This window comes from Lissotriton helveticus, chromosome 4_1, assembly GCF_964261635.1.
Source record: "Lissotriton helveticus chromosome 4_1, aLisHel1.1, whole genome shotgun sequence".
In the NCBI taxonomy this organism is placed as follows: domain Eukaryota; kingdom Metazoa; phylum Chordata; class Amphibia; order Caudata; family Salamandridae; genus Lissotriton; species Lissotriton helveticus.
The window spans coordinates 1,472,511,562-1,472,539,454 of NC_136063.1; the positions used below are offsets into that span (position 1 = coordinate 1,472,511,562).

The 27,893-nt window shown below is 45.3% G+C and overlaps 1 protein-coding gene across 1 annotated transcript in view; it reads right to left on the reverse strand.

The window, feature by feature from the left end:
• Nucleotides 1–27,893, reverse strand: part of F13A1 (coagulation factor XIII A chain) — a 485,935-nt gene that overhangs the window by 325,359 nt on the left and 132,683 nt on the right. The gene's annotated exons all lie outside the window — the stretch shown is intronic.

The window sequence follows — 27,893 nt, forward strand, 5'->3', positions numbered from 1 at the left end:
AGAGTGGACATGACAAGTAATGTAAATTTGCGGCAAGCCTAAAAGTGGTAACATTTTGGGTGTTCACTGAGGTCCCAAATGCACAGACAACAAGTTTCTGAGTACCTTAATTTAACTTTCAAGGCACCACCTAATACCTCAGTCAGCCGCGATCGGCAGTGGGATTACCTGCAGGGCGGTGACGTGGGTAGGGGCAGGGGCAGGGTGGGTGGTAGTAATGTATGGATTACGGAGTTTTACAGGTAAGTAAACATTTAAATAAATAAAACGAATTTCGTTGCGCGTACTGCATCGCATTTGGGGATGCAGTGCACTCAACAAAATTCGTTTGGAACCGGCATGTGCTCCTCACAAAGCGCACCTTTGGGGTCGGGTCACATTGACTGTGCATCATCTCAATGTGGCACACAGTCAATGCATCTTTGCCTCTGTGACCACATCTGTAATTTGCAAAGTCAAGGATGCCCTCATTGCATAGGCTCTACCCCAAGCAAATGAGGCAACGCTCACTTGAGATTGTACAGGGCACTTTTAACAGGGCGCAATCCATATTATAGAAGGGGCAGCACAGGTATCTGAGGTCCCTTTCGTAATAGCAGCAATAATATTAAGATGCCCAAAGGGCGTATTAAGGGTGCACAGCCCATTTGTGCCCCTGGGGCACCTTCTATATTTCAGCCCCTGAAATCAGTTGTGCAGAAAGCACAAAAAGACCCATCAATACAGGATTAGCCTTTCAGCTAACTTTTATTGGAATTTTTATTTTCCTCAAGGACGAAAAAGAGGGGAAAAAAGAAATTATTTTCAGTAGAGGAAGCATGCTTTTTCCCTTAACTAAAATGTTGTTTAAAATCTACTGCCCTGCTCATGTAAGATATGCACATGAGAATCTAGACAACTCTGCCCGATAGCTTGCATCCTATTTTTCTATCGGAGTCCAATTTCTCAGGCTCGCACTTCTTGATTTGATTTGAACATGTATATAGTGCACGAATGCCTGAGGGCGTCTTCAGTTGGTAATCAATACAAATAGCTTTTTCCCATGAAATTTCAGCAATATGAGGCTGGATAATACACTTATTGCAAACCTCTCATTTGTTAAGACCTAAGATAGGCTAGTTCTATTATCTACAAGAGCCCTTGCATTCTACAGAGCAGTTTAAGGCAGGTGGGGGCTCCCATCTTCAGCAACAATAAGGTGTTCTGATCTTCTCCTCAGTTGCCACCTTCTGTCTCCTATGGGGTGGCTTAATAGTGTGCTGAGGGCCATGAGCTGTTTATTTTTCAAATCTCTGCGAAGATGGAGCATTGCTAAAAGAAAGACTATCACCCAGACTGCCATCATGTCTGTATTCTTCATCCAAGCAGTTGATTATCTACTTCCAAACACTTTATTGATTTTAATTAAGTCACGATACTTAGTAACTCAAAAGGAAACTAACAGCTATGACCCACCAGTTTGCATAAGTGTGACCAGTATGCAAGATTCAATAGCGTTGAAGCACACAGACTTCAAACGTCTTATACAGAAAGTAAATACGACCACACAAAGCCAACGGGGCTGGACAGGCCTTTTATTCCTGGACAGGCATTTCCCCGATGGGCTGGAGCCCTTGGAGGTCGGGTTGGAAATCCCAGGACCACTTCTGGTGCCTCGGTCATTCCCCCTACTCCCCAGGGTTCATTTCAAGAGGCAGAGGGAGGTTTCAAGAGAGAGAAAAAACAGAGAGTGAGGGAGGGGGGAAGCAGAGATAAAGTGATCAGAGACGGAGAAGATAAAGCAAAGGAGAGAAAGAATGGATGGATGGAAAGAAAGAGATTGTTCTAGAAGATGAAGGGAGTGGGGCAGGTTTGAGCATTTTTCCAGGGCTATTTTTGGTTCTCAGTCCGGCCCTGGAGGCTAAAATACGTCTATATCTCAAAATAGAAATAAACAATGACATGAGACTCATTTATAGGAATACACATGGCTATTCATGGATTTTAGAAAAATAGCTCCAAACATCATCGGCATACAAGGAGGGTGGACATAATACCCTATCATTACTTTTAGAGCACATGATTATCTGATGACTAATCTAATACGCGATGGTGTATAAAGTCTGTGCATAATGTGTTCCACACTCAAGTGCACTATTGAATAAACACAATTCTACTTTGCTGCATTTTGACCTATTTGTGGTCACTAAGTAATGAGGACATCACTGTTCGTTATGGTGGCTTTAGATTCAGTAATTAAAGCGGCACAGCTTAAGGTCTAGGCTGCTTCTCTGAAAACGCTCTATGCCTGTAATGTATCTTGCACTGCAATACTTTGTGGTGTATTTGAAATACACAAGACTAAGTTAGCCTTTGAAAAGTAGGAATATTTGTTATTTGCAGAATTAATATATGTGACTGATCACTGACGATCATCTAAAATATGACCAGTCGTAGTCATACAGAGTCATTGTTTTGCATATAATGTATTAACCAGTTTTGTTTTCGTGTATTGGGTTCCTCTTTTCTTAGATGTCTATGTGCAACCAGGATGCATACCTGCGCACATGGCTGACTAGCAGGGACGGGAGATCCACAACCATTACTACAATAAGGACGATTATAGTCAATAACTGATCGGTCATGTGGACATCAACTGCGAGTTTAAAGAATATTATGAAACATTCTACACATAAAAAGTTAAAATACGTCAAAAGAAAAGATAATTCAAAAGAAAATCTATGAATTTCTCACTGCAACTGATCTGTTATGTGTTAAATTAAATAGTTTGCATTTGCAGGAGTCAGTGGAGCTCCCTGACGTGGGGTGTGATGTGACTTCTGTGTGGGAGGTTGACGTTGAGAATGTTTGCCGAGTTCTGCTGAGTTCTGGATGGTTTGTAGTCTTCTAGTAAGTTGCTGGTGATCTCGGCATAGAGGGTGTTCACGTAGTCCAACTTGCTGGTGACTGTGGTGCAAGTGACAGTTTCTCTGGGGTTGCTTGGGAGCCATTTGAATATCCTTCTCAGCATCTTCAGGGTCTGGAAGCAGGATGCAGTGATGGCATTCACTTGTGCGGTCATGTGATGTGCAGTTTGCTGTCATTGATTATTCAAGGTTCCTGACGTGGGTGCTGGGTATAGGGGTGCTTCTGACTTCGGCCGGCCACCAGTTGGGGTCCCAGGGTGAGGACTTCTTGCTGAAGATCACTACTTCTTTCTTGTCAGTGTGAAGCTTGAAACAGTCAGCTTTCATCCAGTTACCGATTTTGGTAATGCAGGTGGTGAACTTGTTTCTTTTTTGGGGGCCTTGTCCGAGAGGGAGAGTATGAGTTGCATGTTGTAAGCCTACGAGAGGATGTTGATGTTGTCTGTGTGGATGACATTGCACACAAGGCTCATGTATGTACCTAAGAGGTAGGGCTGAGCGATGAACCTTGCAGCACTCCACAGTTGAGTTGGCAGGCTTCTGAGGAGTAAGATCCACGCTGACAGATTATGCGCTATCCATTAAAAAGGAGAAGATCTAGCTGAGAATGGGACCTTGGATGCCAATCTCGTGCAAGCACTTGATGAGGATGGGGTGTGAGACCATGTCTGTCAAATTCTGCAGAGAGGTCCAAGAGAAGCAGAGGCTGTCATGTCTCCCCTGTCAAGGATCATGTGGATGTCATCTGTGGTAGAAATTAGTGCTTTTCCTGTAAGGTGGTTTGGCCTGAGTCTGGACTGCATGGTGTCAAAGAGCGGGTGGTTGCTGAGGCGTTGGTTGGTTAGTTTCTCTAAAATCTTCCTGCACCAGTAAAGAAATTAAAAATATGGATGAATCAACCCATCAACGCTGATAGCATAATGTACTCGCTCCAAATGCACTTCGCACTGAAGGTCCGATCACAATTATAGCTATCCAGTTTTAAAAATACTTTACTGAGATCTGAGAAAAGGAACCTCGAAGCAAGCACACGTGGCACAGTTTGAAGAACAGCAATGCTTTATAGAGCTCTTATTTTTAACTTATCTCTTACTTGAAGGTGTCAGTAATTGTTTGCGAGAAAGGTGAAAACTATTTATTTCATGTCCAGAGAGAAAAAAACAGATGAGGCAGAACACAATTTTGTTTGAAGAATTTTACTGAAAAAATTGCCAAAGTGGAAAGCTGTTTCCTAAAATTAAGAAAGATCACCTGTGCCTGCTCACAGCCAAGGTGGCATAGGATACACTCTGGCAAAGTGTGAACGCTGCAATGTGCCAATGTTCCTCGTGCTTTGTGGGATTACTATCATTTGCCTTTTTGCATATGTTAAACCACTACGCATAGTTATGCTGCATTTGGCTGTTAATTAGCATAATAATAAATACATTGATGAGGTCAGTTATCTAGTCCCAGTACTATTCACAACAGTCCTCATTATTTCACTGGCCTGTGACCCCCCTGTTCATTTTCCTAATTAAATGAGGACTTCAGGGCCCTCCCAGAGTTAATTACTGCACAATCTACAGGGAGAGGATAGCTGAGCACTCCTACCTCATTGGCTGAAGTTTGGATGGTTTTAGATGAGGTGGATGTGCTACTAAACAAGCCCTGTTGTTGGGCTTATGGCCTTTTTAACATTGGTTATTGCTGTTTTAGAAGTACTGGGGATTCCCAGTCTGGTGATTTAGGTATGTGAATGAATGAAAGATCCAATCCTGAGGAATTATGAACTATATAGCAATTTCTTTTTTGAGTTTCAATGGTAAGCTGATCTAAGCACAGGCTCCTGAGATCGTGTACAACTTAAAGTCCTGAGGTTCAAATCCTAGCAGGGACAACTTAGCCCTTCATTCTTCTTAGGTCATTACACAGAGAATTGTCCATGTACGGAATTCGCAATTTTTTTTGCCACCAAGGCTAGCTCTATTTTACACAGCTGCACAAGCAGCCTGATTCATCAAGGTACCGTTTTGCGAGTCTCTAATAGAGATTCATAAGGAATCGCTATTAGAGACTCGCAAAACGGTATTCATGTAGGAATTGCTAAATAAATAGCGATTCCTACTCATTCCTTATTTGCGAGTAACAAATTGCTACTCGCAAATAAGGAATAACTCCCCATTCATTCCTATGGGCCAAAAGGCCCATAGGAATGAATGGGGAGTATTCTTTATTTGCGAGTAGCAATTTGCTACTCGCAAATAAGATAGCGATTTAAAGGGTGCCAGGGGTGTCCAAAGGACACCCTGTAGCACCCCTTAAATGCAAATTGGAACAGGTGTTGCGCACACACATGTCCAAAGGACATGTGTGTGTGCAACATGCAACTTAGAAAAATGCTTTTAAAAGCATTTTTCTAAGTTTTTGCTATTTACCGAGAGGTCTGACCTCTCGGTAAATAGCGGCCCGAAATTGCGAATTAGCAATTTAAAATTGGTTGATGAATTGCATTTAAGGAATCTCTAATAGAGATTCCTTAAATGCAATTCCTCGCACAATAGCGAATTCTGTAATAGCGATTATTGCATTTGGGATGATGAATCCCAAATGCAATAATTGCGCTCGCAAAAGGCCAGATTCTCAGAATCTGGCCCTTTGCGAGCCGATTTTCGTTTCATGAATCAGGCTGTTGGTCTCTTGTATCCCGAAGGGTACCTTCATTGGACACTAACACGATAAACTTTATCCTTAGGGGTGTGCAACATGCACTTAATTTGCATTGGCGTACTTATGCTAGATTTTGGCAAAATTATGCTTAATTATGGAGCATTATGTGAAATGCAAAACCGAAACCGACATTAGGTGCTACATTTTAGCATTAAATGCTTCCACGCCTTCATTATGTACTTACGGACGACTTTTGTGTTTGAAAAAAGCACAAAAATACCACAAAAAGCAGCCAGTTGCATTTTGAGCGTTTGTATTGTTCCTCTGTGCACGTTGAATTTTTGCTGCAACAGCACATAATTGCACGATGTGACTTCATAGCATAATTTTGCATAACAAACGTAAAGCGAAATTACGATTTGCTAGTTTTCAGCACCGAAATAGACATTTTGGCTGGTCCTAATTATCCTACCCAGTTCTTATTTGCAGGTACTTACTTTGAATGCACAGTTCATTGAAAGACATTGCAGGATCGCTATAATTTTATAGGGCAAATCTTTAATAATGTAGATTTTTGTCAGAGAACTGCAAGATCCTTGTTATAGCTTCAGGATTTTCCTCATTATGTCAAATGTAGACGTACCCAGGCTTGGCTCTGACCAGGCATTTGAGATAATGATCTTTTTAAGCCCTGCACTCCCATCTGGAGGTCACAAAGTTTGTATCGAAAGTAAATAATCCACCACTTATTCTGTAATTCAATGCAACATAAGTCTTTTTAGAACTCAAAAAATTCTCAGTGTCTCATTTTAAGGAGCTCTTTATTAGTGCATTTTAGGATCCATGTGTGCGCTAAATTCAGGAGCATTTCATTAAAGAAAAAAATATATAAAAGAAAGTAAGATCATCATTACATTTAAACTCAAAAATAGTGTCCTACAACTGAACATGTCCACATTGAAGACATCATTGTAGTTTCCCCATACAATTCCTAAGTCTTTTTTATTTAAGACACACAATTTATTGACGTCATCAGGCTATCTGGTCATGCAGTGCCCACAACAGTATTTCTTTTACACCACATAACAAGAAAAACAACCAACAGCAGTCGGACACTGTACCACTTTCCATTTCTCCCATTTTCGCCTCTACGAGCCCACCCCAAAATAGTTCTGGTCAGGATGGAATCTCGTGAAGTTGTCCTCTGTCAGCGCGCTCTCCATAGTTTGTGATTTCCATCTCTAGATTGTCAAACCTAGACCAACCCCAGAGTGTATGCGAAGCCCCCTGTAATCAGCCCACACCTGCCAAATTATTTTGTGTTTCCGGTGACAACCACAGGTCTAGTACACTGATTTCTCCAAACGCACACAGTGATGAAGTCCCTTTTTCTACTCTCCCACCGACCGGGGAGCTTCACCTTTCCAATGTTGAGCTATATCTCATTTGACAACTAACAACCCCAGTTAAAGTAGTGCCCATTTGCATCTATTCTTGTCTAAGTCGACGCTTGTGTGCGGTAGGACGAGTTTAGGGTCTCTCATGGTCCTTGATCACACCCATCCTCCACAACCTCTGCCTGGTCAGGTATACCCTGTTGAGGTAGTTTAATTGTCGTAAACAGAATCCGGCTGCTAATACCGAGCCCTGGGGTATGTCTTAGCCTCTGCCCACTCCTCCTCCGTCAGTCCCCCTACATCTGTCCCCCAAGTATTGCGCAGTGCACTGAAGGGTCGGGCTGGTTGAGGAGCAGTGAGCGATAAACCTGTACCAGTTTATGGTCCCTCAAATCTCCCATAAGCAATTTGCCCTCCACTGGGTTGAATTAGTGGAGATCCTGTACAATTCCCCAGTCTTGACCAACCCTCTATCTATGGCATTTTATATCAGGTTCTCAAGCTTAGGTTCCAAACATCTTTCAACCCATGTATCCCCGAAACCAACCATGGGTAGCAAATATATGCATTTTACAAAAATCAATGTATCAGTGTCCCCTCTCTCTTGTTTGTATATAAAGCCTTCAACCATAAGTAACAAGCATTGGCATACCCAATAGGTCTTGCCTTCGGGAGCTTAGAAGTGTTTAGCCATGCAGCACTTTAACCTGGGTGCTGTGCTGCTAGGGGTTGAACAGCAATTTGACATCCATCTAAACGGAGGCATTGGCAGCAATGAGGCAATGCTTAGATTCACAGTTTCTAGGGAGCAAAAAAGACATTAAGTGCATCAACACCTTTTTTGGGTAGTGAGCACTATATAATTCCAATTTAATTCAATTGCCAATAAAAATACTGCGGTTAGCTTTGTCTGTCATACAACTGTTATGTTTATTTTAAAGAATGCAAAAGTTTGGAATGTGCACGCATCAGCTTTGGAATTACCTACTGATGTGCACCGGTATTCTCCAGACGTAGCATTATGAAGCCAGCAGCCTTTTAATGGTATGAAACCACCTCTGGTTGCAGTCTACTAACTTAAAACACCGAGTAAAATGCTTCCCAATAGGTTTGGTGGCTAACCTGGGACGTAAATTAGCCCAAGGCCACACATGGGGTCAGCGTGAACAACTCTGTTCATGAACTGCTACAGACTCAGACACTCTCCCTCTCAGGGCGGCTACAAGAACACAAGCGAGAACTAGAGACTGTTTGTTTTCTTCTTTAAGAAAAAAATCACACTAAAAACAGAGACCAAAAATGGTGAAGGGAAAGTGTTATACCAAGGGCGAATGTGATCTTATTAAAAAAGCTTAAAATAAAAGTAGTAAAGTAGAGGTTAAACAACTGTGAAGAAATAAATGGCAAGTATTGTTGTATGTTGCACTTCAGACCTAACACAGGCAGCATCATTGCCTATCCAAAGTGGCTTGTGCAAGAAAAAAGTTTCTGGGAAGAGAATAACCATCTTTTGGGGGGAAAGTGGCTTACTTACTCGCCTTTCATTTTTTTGCGAATGTCCTACAACTTCCCTTTTTGCGAAGGCCCTTCAACTTCCTTGAGAGCTGATCTCTAGAGCCCACAAAGTACATAATCATATAAGTACATACTAAAGTATATACAAGAGGTCTCAAATGCTCGACCTAAAAAGGGGCATGGGAGCTTATTTTCTTTTCTAGCATTAGGACCAAGGCCACTTGTGCAGAAAAAAGGATGACTACCTGTGGGAGCTCTTTTTTTCTGAAAGGGTCAGAGAGCCTGATTCAAAATCGAAAAGATGGTCAGGCAGGTCAGGAAAGAAGTCAAAGATGCATAGGAGACAGCCTGCTACTCAGGACTGCTGTATAATTAATGCAGCAGGTGTCGTTATATTGGGGTCCAAGAATGTGAGGGGCTCAGAGCCCCACAATCATGGGGAGTAATATTTTTGTGGCAATACATGTTTTTGTTTGATGCATTTGTTTCCTTATAAGACTCCTACTCAGTGTGTTTTATGAACTATTGAACACGCAGCCATGTCCCTCTAGCTCCCCCATCCCTTGCCATAAAGTTTTGGAGGAGGGCCCAACCTCAAAACATTTTGCTTAGGGGGGCTCAGAGCAAAACAGTTTGAAGACCTCTGCTTTAAGGACATGTAATGTGCTGGAAACAGTGGGTCTTGCCAATAATCAGCTAGAGGCATCTGCAGCCGAGACCTCGAGTCCTGTCAGTGATGTGATACAGTACTGTGTGTAAAGGTGCCTGTACAGAAGGACTCTCCTGTTTCTTTGGTTACACTGGGCTGACCGGGTGTCCACTGACTGGCGGAAGGAGATATTCAGTTACAGATATATATTGCGTTGTGTTGATGGAGCAGGTGTCTCAGTCACTTTCCTTTAGAAAAGGGAACCTTCTAGAGGCGTCGTCAGCTCCCACCGCCACCCCTCCAGCTTTAGCAGCTTCAGCGGGGGCCTCTTCTGTCCACAGCTTGGCCGCCAAAAGCTGGCAGATACTGTGATAAAGACTTGCTGGAGCAAGGAAGAGCAAAAGAGGAGTAAAAAGAGGAGGAAACATTGAAGGAATAATTAATGGAAGGAAGGGTGAAACAATGTATGGATAAGTTGATGGATGAATAAGTGGGTAGATGGATGAGGTAGTGAAAGGATGAGTGAATGGATAGCTGAAGAATGGCAGAGTAAAGGGATGGGTGGATGGACCGGTGAAAGGATGGCAGAGTAAAGTGATAAATGGATGAGTGGGTAAAAAGGCAAGTGACTGGATGCTAGAGTGGATGGAAAAATTGATGTATTGATTGGTGGATGAATGAGTGATAGGTGGGTGGACAAAAGTATGGATGAGTGAAGGATGGGTGAATGGATTGATGGATGGTGAAAAGATTGGATTAAGGATGGAAGAATTAGTGGTTGACAGAATGCAAAGGTAAAATAGTGGACATCACCGGGTGAATGGAAGGGTGAAAGGATGAATGGATGCATGCTTGGATGGAAGAGACAAGGGAGCTCTAATTTTCTTGCTACTCCTTTGCTCATCCCTGCATAGGAGTTCAGATTGGGCTCTCGAGATATCTGAGCACATCTAGTAACAATGTGCACACATGTGACCCCAAAGTGATCTTTAAACAAGGCCCTACACCCAAGTTACATGCTGAGAAGATTTTTACTCAAGGAGAGGTGACGTAACTATTACCTGGGGTCAGTGCTTAATTTGATCCAGTAATTTATTGTCAACATTTATGACAGCTGCCACATGGTGGTGCTTTTTATGCAATAAAAAGATTAGCAGAACGGTTGTTTATTAATTCAATATACATTACAAACAACAAATACCAGCCGCCCTAGCCATTCTTACAGCTTTGGGGGCCTCGATCAGTGTGAGTTATCGCACTTGTAGGACTGTGATGGTTACTAATTGTGTTGGTGCTGTTATTGGCAACACTGACAAGGACAATGGGTGGAGCAAGCTTTGATGATCCCCTGACGAGGGCACTTATTATTATTATTATTATTTACAAATTAAGCACTGTCTGGGGTCTTCACGGGCAAAGGAAACCTCGTGAGAACATACATCACTTTTCAGATAAAATTCTTCTATTCTGGGTACATAGCAACCTGCCAGATTCCCAAGTCACCGTGGAAGCTGCAGAAACACTGAGGCATCTCTCACAGCAGGGAATTCTCTCTGAAGGGCTGACGTGTGCAGAGGATAACACGTGGCGGCACCCCTCCTGAAACAAGCTTCGGCTTGTTCTTGTTTCTCTCCTGGTGAGAGGAATGGGTAATCTCTGGCCTTTAATTGGCTGGTAAATGAGTAACTGTGCGAGTTTAGTGTGTGCACGGAAAGCACCGGCTGCTCCTGTGAACAGGGCGAGGTCACGTGCAGGTCAAGGGCCACGAGTGGCAAAGTCCAGGAGCCTGGTGCAGGCCGGGAGCTTCCCAAAGTGCTGGTGAATGTCAGTCTGTAGTGCTTCTAGCATAGAGTGCAGGTGGAGGGGGATCATTTTGGTGCAGCTCGCACCTAGAACCATCATTTCGCTGTGGCCGGCCCCTAGAGCCATCATTTCAGGGCAGATCGCCGCTTGAACCATTCAGCCCCGGTTTCACTGCACCTGCTGATTCCTTGCTAGGTACGGTCCTGTGCACCCAGGCAGCAGCCTACACTGGTAGGTGTCCTGAAGGCTGCCTGCAGCTCTGTCTAGTGCTATTTGACAGGTCAGCGCTATAGTGATCGCGGACATACACAACAGCTTCAGCACTCAACCAACGCACGCCACTGCCGAACCACCGCCCCCCACCACCACCCTCCGCGCCTGGACCCCGATCAGCACCGAAGACACCATCCGCACGATGAACTCCATCCACTCCGGATCTCCGACAGACCCCTGCCCTCACCACGTCTTCAACAAGGCCGACGCAGTCATCGCACCCCACCTGCGGGACATCATCAACACCTCCTTCGACATCACCACCTTCCCGGAGAGCTGGAAGCACGCCGAACTCAGCGCGCTACTCAAGAAACCATCAGCAGACCCCACCGACCTCAAGAACTACCGCCCCATCTCGCTGCCCCCGTTCCCGGCCAAAGTCATCGAGAAGACCGTCAACAAGCAACTGGCCGCCTTCCTCGAGACGAACGGCTCCCTCGACCTCTCGCAGTCTGGCTTCCGGGCCAACCACAGCACCGAGACCGCCCTGATCGCAGCCACAGATGACATCCGAGCCCTGCTCGACAACGGAGAAACAGCGGCCCTCATCCTCCTGGACCTCTCCGCGGCCTTCGACACTGTCTGCCACCGTACCCTAGTACAGCGCCTCAGCAACGTCGGAATCCAGGAAAAGGCACTGGAGTGGATCACCTCCTTCCTCGCCGGAAGGACACAGAGAGTCCGCCTCCCCCGTTCAGATCAGAGGCCACTGAAGTCATCTGCGGCGTTCCTCAAGGCTCCTCGCTCAGCCCAACACTCTTCAACGTCTACATGAGCCCCCTCGCAGCCATCGCACGCCAGCACAACCTGAACATCATCTCCTACGCCGATGACACCCAGCTGATCCTCTCCCTCACTAACGACCCCGCCACCACCAGAGCCAACCTGCACAAAGGGATGACAGACGTAGCCAAATGGATGTCGAACAGCCGCCTGAAACTGAACTCGGACAAGACGGAAGTCCTCATCCTGGGATCCCTACCCTCCGCCTGGGACGACTCCTGGTGGCCCCCCGCCCTGGGCAGCGCACCCAAACCAACTGACCACGCACGCAACCTGGGCTTCATCCTGGACTCCTCCCTCTCCATGACCAGACAAGTCAACGCCGTCTCCTTGTCGTGCTTCAACATCCTGCGCATGCTACGCAAGATCTTCCGATGGATCCCCACCGAGACCAGGAAGACGGTCACCCAGGCCCTCGTCACCAGCCGTCTGGACTACGGCAACTCCCTCTACGCCGGAACCACCGCCAAACTCCAGAAGAGACTCCAGCGGATCCAGAACACCTCAGCACGACTCATCCTGGACATCCCCCGCCGCAGCCACATCTCCGGACACCTGAGAGACCTGCACTGGCTCCCGGTCAACAAGAGAATCACCTTCCGGCTCCTCACCCACGCACAGAAAGCCCTACACAACCAAGGACCAGGATACCTCAACAGCCGCCTCAACTTCTACGCTCCCAAACGCCAGCTTCGATCGACCAGCCACGCCCTCGCCGCCGTCCCCCGCATCCGAAGAGCCACCACAGGAGGAAGGTCCTTCTCCTACCCGGCCGCCAAGACTTGGAACTCCCTTCCGACCCACCTCCGCCTGACCCAGGACCACCTCGCCTTCAGGAAGCAGCTCAAGACCTGGCTGTTCGAGCAGTAGCGGACCCCCTCCCCCCAGCGCCTTTAGACCCTCCGGGTGAGTAGTGCGCTATACAAATGCATTGATTGATTGATTGATTGATTGATTGATTGATAGTGCTTGTTTCACCATCAGATGGCCTCAAGGCACCGAGGGTCTGTGTTTAACGATGAGGGATCAGCATTGATACTTTTGGGATTGTTGGACTTTTTACATGTAACAAAGGACCAAGGGTGCAGGGGGCGAGGGTCACATAGAGACCACACTTGATCTGATTAATAAAAATGATGTAATTACCCACGTGAAACGGTACCGATTTCATTGACAGAATGACGAAAGCCTGCGTTGCCTGTCTCATGTTCCCACTCCTGCTTGTTGCGCACTGACTCCATATCAGTTAGCAGTGTGGTTTGTTTGTATCCTCTGGGGTCAGATGTCCCGCAGCCGGCAGGAAGGCACATAAAGAGATGTTGGAGTCATTGGGGGGCCCTCAGCCGCCCAGGCTTATCTCAGAGCCCCTCCACGGCTTGGCGGCTCGAGGTAAGATAAGACCTGTCTGAACACCTGGAGCCGACTCTAAGTGTGATGACTTCCACCAGCATAGTGACAAAGCACACCGCTCATCCACGCACTCACTTGGTGCTTTGTAATTCTTGTGCGGGAAACATCACACAAGAACCACTAGTGAAAGAAACAGAAGGTGCACACTTGATTGACGCCGGCACGTGTTTACCCCAGGCTGCCCTTTATGGTTAGGGTGTGTCACGGCACTGTATGCCCCTGACAATATCAGGATGTGGCCCCTGTCTGACGTCCGCAAAACAAAGATGGTGTCAGCCTGTCCAGATGGGCTGTACTAAAATTGGACAGGGCGGTTACCAAAAAGCCTGATTTTCAATCACGCACCATCGTTTAACATAAATGATGATGGGAGCCAATGGAAAAGAGAGGCGGGGCTTCAAGTCTCGATTCCAAAAGGCCTTCACATGGCGAGAGCAGCGCATGCTAACGCCAGCTGCTAACGCCAGGCGAGACCTAAAAACATTGTGTGGAGCCTTACTTTCTAACCCTGCTAATGGTCTGTATTAGTGATCACCACTCTACACTTACTCAGGTTCAGAGGACTACCTTCTAAATCTTATTTGCAGATCATGATGAAACCCATATGCTACATTAAAAATTAAATCTGTGGCTTCTCTAGGTGCTGGTATTTCCCTCTAAAGACATGTAAATTCACCCCTAGCACAAGAATTTTCTGAAATGTATCCCATAAAATCAACACCCCTCTGGAAGATTTGTGTATATGTGTTCCATTAAGGATCATCTGTGTTACACGAGTGGCCTACATCACGCTATCTATAAATTCAAAAGAAGTGATTTACTATTTTAATTACTAGATCTAAATAAAGGGATTTTCCAGGGATGGTCCTTTTTAGCTTTCCTATGTTTATTAGTATTTGTATATAGTTGTTATTGAAAAGCATTCCAGGCGAGGCTAATATTCTGACTGAAATGCATATCCACATGACTGCCAAAAGAAGCAGCATGTTTAACAACATGGTCCCTGAGAGAACATTTATGTGGTAAAAGACGCATGAAGTGTTGATCCACTCGGGTTTTGTGGGTCTGGCTCCCTCGACATCTTGAAGGAATCTCCCCTTCAGGATCAATAAGTCCTTTATTCTACCATAGATAGAAACCTTTTACACACTATCACTTATGTAAAGATCACAGTATACTATCTGGTACTAGCTGCATTCTTGTAGCACCATACTAACTGAGAGTATGTTCTCAATTACCTTTAAAATGAGCTTGTACACTTTCATGATAGTGGTAACTTTGAGGTAGATATCTTCTGAATCCCTCAATCTACTGTAATTGATTTCAAGATAACCAGGTGCTCTTTTCCTGTCAAGGGTATGTTTATATGCCCAAAGCTGACAGACATCCTCCAACCCTGCCACTACATTTCTGTCAGGCCAGATCTTCAGAACCTTTGAGACTTAAGGGCAGGTCAGCAAACCTTGTGACAAGTATTGTTGTTGTCATTGAAAGCACAAGAACCAGATACTATTGCAAACTCACTGAGGTGCTAAGTATTGCCTTGATTTTCAGTGAGTAGTGAGGGAAACATTGAAAGCCTATTCTTGGAGGGTGATGTGGAGTAGAATGACTATTAGGTAGAGCATGTATCACTTAACAATAAATATAATGGACAAACAGGGTTATTTATGTAGAAAAAAGGTAAAAGGTATTTATTATCGTTAAGAAAGTTGCTTCGCAAGTTTCATAACTTTCATGACATTTTGCAATATTTCTGTGTAATGTGAGGAATTACTCGGTAATTCATTAAGCTCAGTGGGGCTGGGGGAGTACACACACAGGTAAGAGGGAACCAAATGCCGGCCTTTGGCTTGCAAGGTGCTGCCTATGGGGACACTACCCTCCAGGTTCAGGGGCTTACAGCGGTGATATGCCAACAACTCAGGGGTGCCTCAGAAATGTTCAATACTGGCCTCACGCCAGCCAGCAGATCCTTGTTTTTGTGCACTAAACTTCTACATATCAGGCTATGCAATGGCATAGTGTTTCCGGTACCATTTGGTACCATTCTGGATTAGCAGCACTAAGAGCCTCACTGCTGTAAGTCACAATTAGCTCTCAGGCTTCTTGCTTTGCAAGACAAGGTCTCAGTCATCCAGTAAGTCTACCCACTTCCCCAACAGGGCTCAGAAACTCAGGTATGCTCCTCTTTCCTGAGGATACAGCCCTAACCTATCAAAAGATGACAGACAAGAATTCAGTCTCAGGTCTACGCCTTCGCTACCCAGGTGTTCAGAGCTTCTTTACCCAAAACCTGAACACTGAATATGGTACAGGGTAACCCTATCTAGTCCAAGGGAAGTTGGATTAAATCCAACTTTCTAGTCGAATTAAAAGTTTTACACAGACTTCAGGGTACACACTTTGGATAGACTGTGTTCTCCTTCCAGTGTACGGCATCTCTTTACCAACCAGTTTCTAGGGAAACAGTCACTTCTCATATGTGCCTTACTTCCAGACAACTCTTCCCTCTGAACACACATACGGTGCAGAAGTTGGATAGGCAGCCCCTCTTGTGTATATACGCTGTGCAGCCTTGTCCTTGCCTTTGAACAATTCCTTTGTTAAGATGGTGCTTTTTTCAGGCCACAGATTGACTGCTGAAACTGGCAAGGTCTAGGACCAATGAGCAACAAAATGTCATTCATACTTGTTTTTCAAGGATGACGATGATTCAAGCCAGATACTTGCACTTGGCTAAATTCTAGAGAGTAGAAGGAATCAGATGGGAAGCACCTGAATGGAGATAGTAGACTGTAAATCTCACTATCACTGAACCACATGATCCACACTACAACCAAAGTGGCTGCAAACATTCAGGCAGGACCCAAGCCCAGGTGTATTCTGACTCTCATGTATTGAAGCACACTCATGCATACAACTTAAAATCAACTGGAATCAGGGGGCCCAGTTCTGGGAGACCACTTGAATTAGCTGAGGAAAGGTGAGAGGCAGACTCACCACAGTGTGTATTGTTTCGAGTGGACCCCGGTCTCCCAACAGAGTCTAGCACTCTGCTGATAAGCACAGTACTTAAATCAGAAAGAGCCCTTGTCATGAGACTTGAGAAGCCTGCCTGCTGCGCACAAAAACACACTAGTACTGTCCAAATGATAGGGTGAGGATCAAGTAGTTCCACATACACTGCTCCAGAGAGCCCTCAAAGGTGCACACTTGTGTGAACTGTCAAGTGATCCTCTATGCCCTCCGGTCTTGGAACATTTTATACAGGTTACATTTGGACTGTGACTCTGCTGGGCGGTACTTTATTTATTTATTTATTTAATTTGTAAAGCGCACTGTCACCTAGCAGGCATCCTGGCGCTTAGCAAACTCAGAGTACAGAATACGAGTGTGCCCGAAGCAGACAGCCTACTATGTCTTGGGAAACAACCAGGTTTTTATTCTCCATCTAAAAGGAAAGAGGTCACTGACTTGTCTGAGCTCCAACGAGAGTTCGTTTCAAAGTTTGGCAGCTGCAACACCAAAGGATCTACCAGCCGACCTGACTTTCCTGAACCTCGGTATCTTAGCTAGTCTCGCTGATGAAGAGCGAAGACTACTACCATGCACATACCACTCAAACTTTCTCTGCAGAAATGCAGGCCCCAGCCCATGCAGAGCTTTGAATACTAAACAAAGGGACTTAAACTGAACTCTCTGTCTCAACGGGAGCCAGTGCAGCTCTACCAAGGCCGAGGAGAAAGAAGACCTTCTGGGCCACCCCAGGGATTACTTGGCTGCCGTTGACTGAATCCTCTGCAATCTATCCAGAAGAAATTTCGGAGAGTAAAGCAAAAGGGCATTACAATAGTCTAGTCTACTAAGAATAGTGCTACGTGCCACTAAAGCATGTGCCTGAGGGGGCAGCAGAGGAAAGATTTTTCACAGTGGCCTAATGATAGCGAAACAGCAGGCCTCCATAGTGAGTTTATTGTCAAACATCACGCCCAGGTTACGGATTGTTTTGACTGGCTGAACAACGGTCGAGGTATCAGTAGGCCAGAAATTACTGGACAAGGCAGGAGGAACCCTGTCTGCTGAGCAGTAGATCACCTTGGTCTTGCCTGTATTAAATTGAAGCGAGTTTTCCTTCAACCAACACGCCGTATCATGCAGGCAGCTTTGAAACACTTCCAATGATGTCGACTGATCTCCCTCAAAGGAGAGAATCAGCTGCGTGTCATAATATTATTTTGTTTGATGACCGCAATCATGGGTTTCATATAGATATTGAATACGATGGGGCTGATTGCCGAGCCCTGTGGCACGCCATGTGAAATATTGGTGAAGGCAGATTGAAAAGGAGAGAGGGACACTGCTTGCTGTCTACCCAGTTGAAAGGACTGGAACCACCCCAAAGCACAACCCGTCACCCCCACCTCTCTCAGTCTTCTCAGCAGAATCCCATGGTTAACCGTATTGAAGGTGGCAGACAGGTCAAGCAGAATAAGCACAGCTGCCTGGCCCCTGCGTGTCCGCGTCCGAAGTTCATACATAACGGTCACCAAGGCCGTCTCGGTACCATGGGCCGGCCGAAAGTCAAACTGAACCTCCTCCAGTAAGTTATGGTGTTCCAAATGCTTAGAAAGAGTGCTACTAACCACTCATTCCACAATTTTAGCTGGAAAAGGCAGCAGAGAAATAGGCCTATAGTTCTTAGGGCACTCTGGGTCGAGAGAGGGGTTCTTTAGCAGAGGTGTCACCAGTGCTTGTTCCATTGGGGCGGAATCACTCCGTTAGAAACAGACTGATTACAAACCAAACGGAGTGTTGGAAACAGCTCTACCTCAAACTCTCTCCAGATTTTATGTGGCATAGGCTCAAGAGGAGAGCCGGAAGAAATACCACGTGCCATCCTGCCAAAGTCCTCCGCTGCCAGAGGCATGAACTCAGATAGATGGTTAACGGCCACACATGCAGAGATGGCGCCAAGGGCCTCCGAGCCACTCTCCATAGTATCGTCAATACCCATGGTCTCTAAAGCTACAAACACAGGTTGCTGATGATCCCCCCAAGTCATCAATAATAGTTTTATTTTTATCATGAAAGAACCTAGCCAGGTTCTCACAGAGTTCTTGAGAGGGGGGTATCAGATTCTTAGAGCAATCTTGGCTGGTGAGGCTATTCAGGATGTTAAAAATACTTCTGGAGCTATTAGAGGCATTAAGAATCATAGTGGAAAAATACTTCTTCCTTTTAATCTTCTTCTTATAGCCCACAATTTTAGATTTCCACATGTGCTTATCCTTGTCCTTATAGCCTCGTCTCCACCTCCTCTCAGCCTGCTTACATTCTAATTTCAGATTTTTTGAATTGTCGTTAAACCAACGGGCCGAAGGTCTACCCCTGCTTCTATGATTTTTTAAACGGGCTAATGAATCCAGGACCCAGGTAATCTTCAAGCAGAGAGAAGCATAATTCTCCTCAACTTGCTTATGTAAAGAGAAACAATCCTCTACCTGGAAAAGAGGGACCAGTCCCCTCCTAGGTAGAAGAGCCTTCCGGTCTCTACTGACATATTCACTCGTAAAGCAGGCTGCCTGAGTATTGTGAGTGGTAGAGTTCACAAAACATTTGATCAGGAAATGGTCAGTCCAGTCCATAGGCAAAGTTTCCCCGATATTAAGAAGATGGGCTTCTGAAAAAATTAAGTCAAGAAGGTGGCCACCCTTATGAGTGGCTTTGGACACCTCCTGAAAGAGGCCAAGGCCTTCACATGAGTGAAGAACATTACAATAGCCAGAGTCAAGGGATCCATTTAACCACAGATTAAAGTCACCCAGAATCATTAATCTGCGGTGCGTGGCTGCCATATTAGTGAGAATCTACAACAGTGATTGCTGCTGATGCACACTAAAAGCCCCAGTGGGTCTATAACAAATAATCGCTGTTAAAATATGACCATGGTCGTTCTTAATGGCAAAGCCAAGTAATTTGAACCCTACAACCACATCAATGTCAATAGTAACCAAATTCAAGGTATCTTTGTAAATCACCCCAACCCCACCCCCCCTCCCACTCAATCTTGGTTTATGACAAATTTTGTAACCGGGCGAACAAGCCCACCCGGGGTCGACCTCACTTTCTAAGTGAGTCCAGGTTTCTGTCATAAACAGAACAAAGAGTTCGTGAAATTCCAGCATCAGCTGAATTGCCACACTGTGCTTAGGTAGAGATCTAACATTTAAAAGCCCGCAAGATAAACAACCTTTATCTAAAAAGTCTGTTATTGGAGTGGCAGACTCAGCAAACCGGAGAACCCCCTTTACTCAACTCACCAATGTGATAAAGGTCTTCACTGGTGTAACTTATCGGGCGAGACAACATGTCAAATCCCCCACCAGCACCAAAAGGGGCAGCGTGGCTGGCGCTGAACGCGTCCTTACCGCGGACAGGCAAAGACGGGCTTGCCTTTGGCGCGCTGCCGGCGCAACCGTGCGCTTGCGTCGATCTTTATACAGTCCAGGCGTGAAGAGCATAACAAGCTAGACTGCTAACTCCAAGATGGCGGGTCCGCTTGCATGGACGGAGCCCGCAAATCAAGGAGAGCGGCAAGATCCTAGCGGAAGGGAGATGAGCGATGTCAATAAACGTAATAAACTTTTGTTCCATTACTACCCTTATTACCACCCAATGCTTGCTGGTTATGATTCAATGTTACATTGCTGTGGTGCTTTGATAACCTGTTGCAATTTGTTTCACTTTCGGGCACCTTCCATTTTCGTAGCACCCTTTCTCTGCTTCCTTCTCCATAGCTGTCGTTTTGAGTGTATCACCAAACTGTTCAAACTGCACAAACTTTTATGGGAAATATCTCAAATGATGGTAGAGTCCAGGACTCAAACAAAAACCCAATACAATTTTGCACAGGAAAGGCAAGTGCATCAAATCTGCTGGATCTATTGTCCCTTGTAGCGTATATAATTCATTTTCGTTCAGTTTATACCTGGTTTTATTCAATTAATTGCATGGTTGGCACCCATAAAAATATTCAGCGTTTGAGGCTGGTTCATATCCTTGTTGTTTTGAATTTGATGTATGTTAAGGTAATTCCTTCAGGGATAGTTGGAATACGTAAAAAAATGGTATCTCCACATTTATTTAGGAATGCACAATTGGCATGTGTTTCGCTCATTATCGATTAGGTTTGGCAAAGGGAGCTTTATCAGGGCTGGACAAGAAATCACAGTAGCTGTTCATTTTCAAGTACAATAATTGCGCTTTAGAAATGTGCCATACATAACGAGGGCATTGAAAATAATTACTGACTGAAAGTAATTCACCCAGAACAATCTATATGGACTTTGGATCAAGGGCACCAGCTGACCAATTATGGTAACTGAGCTCTATAAAAAGCATTGTTGAAGCTGTTGCATTTCATGTAACAGCGAGTTAAATCTACCTGCAGGTCTAATATGTTTCAGAAAAAGTGTATGTGAGTAACGCACTCTTAAGGCCGATTCGGTATTTATATATACAAAATAGTACATAAACACTCTTACTTAGAGCTCCTATACAGTCCATACAACGTTGTATAAGCAACTATTCATGTTAAACAGAATCTTCAAATTCACTGATGTAAAAAAGTAATATATACACTGAGTTTCATTGAGAAAAGAGTGTATATTCTTGTATGCATATTGGCATGAAACGACTTGAAAGATTAGTCACATATTCAAATTCCTGCTACCTCTATATCCATTACCTTATAAAATAGTTCAGGCTAATGTGGGATATTGGCACTGGGTGATAAGGGCAGTCAAACATGGCTGGCGGTGTCTATCAGACACCGCCAGCCATATTTAGGATGGCTGTGCTCCTATGCCTTTCCACAGCGGCATTTCCGCCGTGGAAAGGCATACGGTGTTTACTTTGGGGGCCCGTTGCGGGCCCCCAGGGGTGAAGGGGGGGTGGGGGTGCACATGGGGGGTACCTATGGTACCACCCTGCCTTTGCGTGCACGAAGTGGCAGGCACCACGGGGTGCCTGCAGCTTCGTGCATGCAAAGGTAAACATGCCTTTTTTAACATTGCGGCGTGTGCTGCTTCAAGCAGCACCCGCCGCAATGGTAAATTTCGTGTCCTCGCCGCAGCTCGGAGATACACCAATCGGAGAGACACAGGTTGGTTTGTTGTACTTCTTTTATTAGTTGGTATCGTAGCTGGTTACAGGCATGTCCGCCCTGCTTGCTGTCCTGGTCAGTCTGCCCTCCTTCCTGTCCCTAACCGGATGTGGTGTCCGGTGACCTGGTCACCTCCCTCATGACCCACAGGGTCCTAGTGTCCTCCTGTCCTGTCGCCCTATCTGTCGGGTTACGACATCTCCCCATTTACATAGGTCTGGCCGACCCGTCTCCCCAGTCTCTGACTCCTACGTTTCATCACTTAGTCTCTTTGTCCCCTTGCATTCTTCTCTTGGTCGCTGTTCTCTGCCATCAGCTTTTGCTTCTGTTTGTCGGTTGTCCTCCTTCTGCTCTCCTCTTGCCAGCCTCTCTTCGTCTGCTTCTAGCTCCTTGCCATGTGCCCAGTGGTGTGGGCCGGCTGGCGCCATCTCCGTAAGTTCCTCTGTTTCTACTTCCACCCTTCGTGGTGTTTGTTCCCTCCGTGATTTTTTTTCGTTCTCTTCCTCTTTCTCTGGTCCCTGCATCTTCTCTTCGCTTGCGCTCAGTGTGTCTTTCGTTTTTCCCATGTCATATGTCATAGTTATGAGACCCATGGCTTGGGCGGTGCTGTTGCTCAGCAGGCAAGGTCCTGGGACATCGCCTTTCAGCACATGGATGTCCTCTTTGCTCTTTTTGTCTTTATACCTCGGTTCCTCTGTGAACTTTCCCAGGTTTGTTACCTGTTTCTTTGACCCCCAGGTGAAAACCTCGACCCTGGACGCTCTCAGTGTCGCTTGGCTTCCATTTTCTCGTAATCTGATGCACACATGACATTGCATGTTGCACCACTGTCCAGTACAAATTCCGCTTCATGTGCTCCTACTCCTATCATTGCCGAGTCCGTCTTTTCCCGTGTGCTTCTGTCTGTTGGGTATGTTGTTTCTCCTTTTTCGTCTCCCCCCCTCAGTTCTGTGTGTGCTTCCGACATGTAATATAGCCTTTCCAATTTCTCTTCTTCCTCTTCTTCACCTGACCCTCGTGATGAACTTCTCCTTTCTTTGTCGACGTCTCTGACGTGTCTTGTTGTCGACTCTTGTGGTCTTCCTGTTCTTCCTCTGTCATCTCTGAATTGTACGCCTTGGCACACACTGGCGTAGTGGTTTCTTCCATGACATCTTTTGCACGTCTGGCCAAACGCTGGGCACGGGCCTCTGGTGGAAATTCCATTCCGCACCTGTAGCATGTTCCTTCAGGTTGTCTCCTCTCTGTTTGTTCCCTCCAGTCATTCCTCCACCGGCCTGTGCGATATTTGTTTGTCACGTGGTGTGCGTTTTCGATTTCGACGTTCTTCCCTCTTTCAATTTCCTTGGCATGTGCCGTTGCTCTCGCCTCTGCTCTTGCCAGTGACAGGATGTTCTCCAATGAGGTCGGTTCTTTTAGGATCCCTGCCCTGAATCCTGTGTCACGACAGCCTTCAATGATCCGTAGCCTCATTGCTTGTTCGTTATCAAATTTGTCGAACTCACAATGTGTCACCAAATTTCTCAGCCTTGTCGCGAAGTCATCTGGCGTTTCGCTCACTTGTTGACACGCAATAGTGAATGTGTATCGTTCGAAGTCAACATTCCGTTGTAGGTCAAATTTGGCCGTTAGGCATTTCTTTAGTTTCTCATATGTCTTTGTTTCTTCGGCTGGCAGTGTGTTTTCGACGTCGTCCCCTGCTAGGTTCAGCAGCAACCCTAATCTCTTTCCATCTGTTACATCTGTCACTTCCATATATGTTTCAAACCGTCTGATCCACTTCTCCCACCTGATTCCTATTTGTGGCTCCGATAAGTTGAACAGCAGTGGCCTCCTGTGTTGTGCGCTGGGCTTTGGGTCTGCCATTCTTGCCTTCTTGCCTTTATATGCTCTTTTCTCTTTTTGTTCTGTCGCTTCTTTGCGTGTTGTTCTATGTTTCCTTTTATTTTATTTCCTTTTATATTCTTTTTTTTTCTTTTCTTCACTTTTGCCTTTGTAGGGTCTTTGTCCTTCCTTTCCTTGTTGTTTCTATTTCTTTGTCTTTTTCTTCTTTATTCTTTTTACTGTCTCTTTTCTTTCTTTTCACTTCTTTTTGCCTTTGTTGTTCTTTCTCTTCTTTGATTGTCTTTTTTTGTTAATTTGATCCTTTCTTTTCTCTGTTTGTCTTTTCTCTTCTTTTCTCTTTTGTGATCTTTTGTGATCTTTTGTCCCTTTTTCTTCTTTTTCTTCCTTTATTTTACTTTATTTAGCCTCTTCTGTGCTTCTTGGTCCTTTTCTTTTTTTTTTGTCTTTATTCTTGTCTTTTTCCTTGTGTTTTTACTTCTTTTCTGTCTTGCCTGGCCTTTAGCCTCTTCTGGGCTTTCTTAGTCTTTTTTCCTCATTATTATCTTCTTATTTTCTTCCTGCCTGGCCTTAATATGGCAACCCTGTCGTTTTCTATGCAATTTCTTTCAATGTCCTCTTTTTAAAATGGCCACCGCACGTCTCGCGAGATTTCGCGATCGAAATCTCGCGCGCCTGACTCCAAAATGGCCGCTTCCCAGATCTCGCTTCCTGTTGGCCCAGCCGCCTGATTTCAAAATGGCTGACGAGACTCTCAGACTCTCGCGAGAGCTCGCACCACTGTTTTCAAAACACCCGCGCTTCCTTTGCGCTTACCGCAGGTGGCCTGATGTCTCCTCAGAGGCCGAAGGTCGGGTGGGCTCCGATGTCGCTTGATTCTTCTTTCCACTGCCAGTATCTCCGTGGTGGGCACTTGATTCTTCCTGATGCGCACTCGACGGACACGCGTCGATTTACGCGTCGGTTCGTTTCCCTCCTTCGTCGTCAGTTGTCGTATCCTTGCCGCAGCTCGGAGATACACCAATCGGAGAGACACAGGTTGGTTTGTTGTACTTCTTTTATTAGTTGGTATCGTAGCTGGTTACAGGCATGTCCGCCCTGCTTGCTGTCCTGGTCAGTCTGCCCTCCTTCCTGTCCCTAACCGGATGTGGTGTCCGGTGACCTGGTCACCTCCCTCATGACCCACAGGGTCCTAGTGTTCTCCTGTCCTGTCGCCCTATCTGTCGGGTCACAACAGTAAATATACAGGATGTGACCGCCAGGGTGGCGGTCACATCCTTATTAGCACGGAGGGATCGCCGCTGCCTCTGCGGACGGTGCCTCCTCCTCTGGGGTGGCGGACGGACGCAGGTCCGTCCGCCATCCTAATAGGCCCCAATGTCTGCAGGGATTTCCTTTTAGGGCTGCCCTAGAGATAGCTTTAGCTGTCTGACCTATCTAATGTAAGGCATCTATACATGCATAGAGGGTGTTTGGGTCAGCCCTCTTCAACCATTGGTCAGTTACAATGTCATTCATACCATGCTTCCACCCACCACAGCATATAGCATGGGGCAATAGAGCAGGACATTACAGCCTTTGGCTTTGCTTGCAATGTGAGTGATAAATGCCACTGGATTCAAGCTAGACTGGCTGATGATGGCTGATTAGCCAATAACTGGTCCCAGAATTCTTGTTTCCGGTCCAGGGAAGACATGGCTTGGCAGTTCGGACTGGACTATTCCCGTGATGCACAGGGTCAGACTGATTTGCATATGGCCATGTCTGAACTGGGGTGACGGAGTGAACTAAAGATTGTTGATAGATTAAACCCAGATCACTTGACTGGGGGTGAGTGCTTGCAATTTTCAAACTCCGTCCATCATCCCCTTTGGTTTTGCTTTGTGAGTGATGGCATTTCACTTGATCGCATCTGCACATCTGCTTTGTACTTCACTGTCAAGGTTGGCACTTGAATATTTTATATTGTCCATGTTTTTTTCTTCCCAGTCTATATTTTTTCTTTTTCTCAGTCACCCTTGTGTCTTTTAATACATCTTCGAATTACCTTACTTCAAAGTCATTACCATCTTTTCTCTGAACAAAGTGTCATATTTTCCTGTGGTGTGCATTAAAACTAAAAAGTGTTTCTATACCTGTTCTATGTACAACCTGCAGCTAGGAATCACTCATTCTGTACCATTAAAATGATCGGCAATGGTGGCTCTTTATTACAAATGTTCACTCCAAGCACTTGACCCATAAGTTTGGTGAGAACAATTTTTTCTTTTTTCTTCTTTCTATTTTTGTGTCTTGTGCTTACAAAAAGAAAATAATAAAGTAACCATTGAACTGCTTGTCACGACCAATTGCAACAGCTTGTCAAGGCCAAACCTATTAACTTTGCTAATGGTTATTATAGAATTGGACAGCTCATTGTAAAGCATGCATGCCCTTTTTTAAGTACCTTTTGAGTCACAAACAAACGTTAACAAAGGTATGTGAATTCCCACAGCTGATGCACTCCAGATATGTGCCCCAAGTGAGCAAGCCTTCTCTGGCCAGAGTCTAAATAGGCATCCATCTTTACCTCCCACCCCTCCTCCTCTGGAAGCCTGCCCAACACACATTGTCTGGGAGGACCTAAATGACCTGCAATCCATTAGCAGCCCAAAGACGAAGAGGACAAGTCATCTTTTGTGAATTTATGTCGATAAGAAATTTGAAACGCAATACAATGTTTTGTTTATATTATTCAAGGAGTCAGTAATGGTAATGCTAGTTAATGTAAATGTCAGAATTTCTAAAGTGCACAGCTACCTCTGGGGAGGTGTCGCAGCGCTGGGGGCCATCGGAAAGATTAAGAAAGCTATTGCGCAGAGTCACATGTGTCTGGACTAACCTGCTGCCAGAGCCAGGGCTCGAACCGTGAACGCTGTGGTCCAGAATCAGGCACCCTGGCTGCTGCACCACACCTCTTCCACAGTGATAATGGAAACAAAAGTGAAAACAGTTTCTGCCTTGCTTTAAGGACGGATGGCCTTGTTGATAAGACACTTGCGGCATAAGGGATAATTTGCTGAGATAGTAAGGCAGCCATTTTGGAATACCGCTACGGAACCAGCTCATTAGTCTTTCCAGAGTCGGTGACGCCATCTGTATCTTGCAAGTGTGACCATCTGACCACAGTCTGTGCACAATATTTTCAATGTCATCCACATAGGCAGGGAATTTAAATATATGTGTTAAATGACAACACACAGGCCCTATACTAATAGTCTAGGTTTTAACCAGTCATTGTGTGTTTCCTAGTTATTTATTATGTGTTCCAACAGAAAGTAAACAGCAGGTAAGTTATGTGTGTTAGAGAGTGGAGGTAGGTACAAGTGATTCAAGAGGTAATGCTTAGCACTAAAAAGGACAAGGACAATACCAGACTGCTCATAGGAAGAAAGTTTGATCACGCAACATCAGAGGACTGAATGAAGAGACAAGGGAAGAGACTGGAGACAATCAAGAACTGACAGTAGCAGGTTTCCAAACAAGCATTTACAATGCAATGGTCTCGGCATTATTAAAGGTAGAGCTATTGGCATTGCTCATGACATTTTTTTTTTGTTTTTCTTTTTTTTTTAAATCATAAATAAATGGCATTGTCATTTACATTGCCAATAGCTTATTTGTTAAATAAATGGCAGTTATTTATAATGCCAATAGCTTAATCGCTCGCCAATTCATGACCTATTGCATTTACACCCACACAGAGCCACACACACAAAGCCACCCACACACAGTCATTCACATAGAGCCACCTACACAGAGCCACCCTCACAAAGACAGAGCCACCCACACATAGAGCCACCTACAAAAAAGCTATCCACACAGCCACACAGCCACACACACACACACACAAAGACAGAGCCACACACACACAGACAGAGCGACGCACACACACACACAGACAGAGCCACGCACACACACACAGACAGAGCCACGCACACACACAGAGACTTCTTTTTTGTTTTTGAGTTTTATATAGCGCCAAGTAGACCCGAAGGTATCAGAGCGCTTTACACGAGCACCAGTTGCGTTACAGACCCACACATTCATTTTTGTTAGATACGGGTAGATTAAGCCATTTGCCCAGAATCACAGGATGTTGAGCGTCTCAGGCCAGACTAAAACCTGGTTCCCCAGCTCCAAGGTCAACCGCTCTAGCCATAAGGCCACATCCTGCAGGGATTGCCCATTATTTTGTGTTCTATCAGTCGATGCTCCATTGTCAAGGGAAGACCCGGATGAAACATTGTGTATTATCATATGGCAACCGGTCAGCAACTCCTCTTCCATCTACACCATGACCTCCATGTGAAGTAGTATTCGCTCTGGCTGTTGTAACACACTCTGATGCCCATTAAACCCGTTAGGGAAAATATAAAGTAGTAATAAAAACATTTAGCGCACTCCCTCTCCAGGATGAGACTCGTGGCCCCTTGATGAGGTGTTATTATGACACAGCT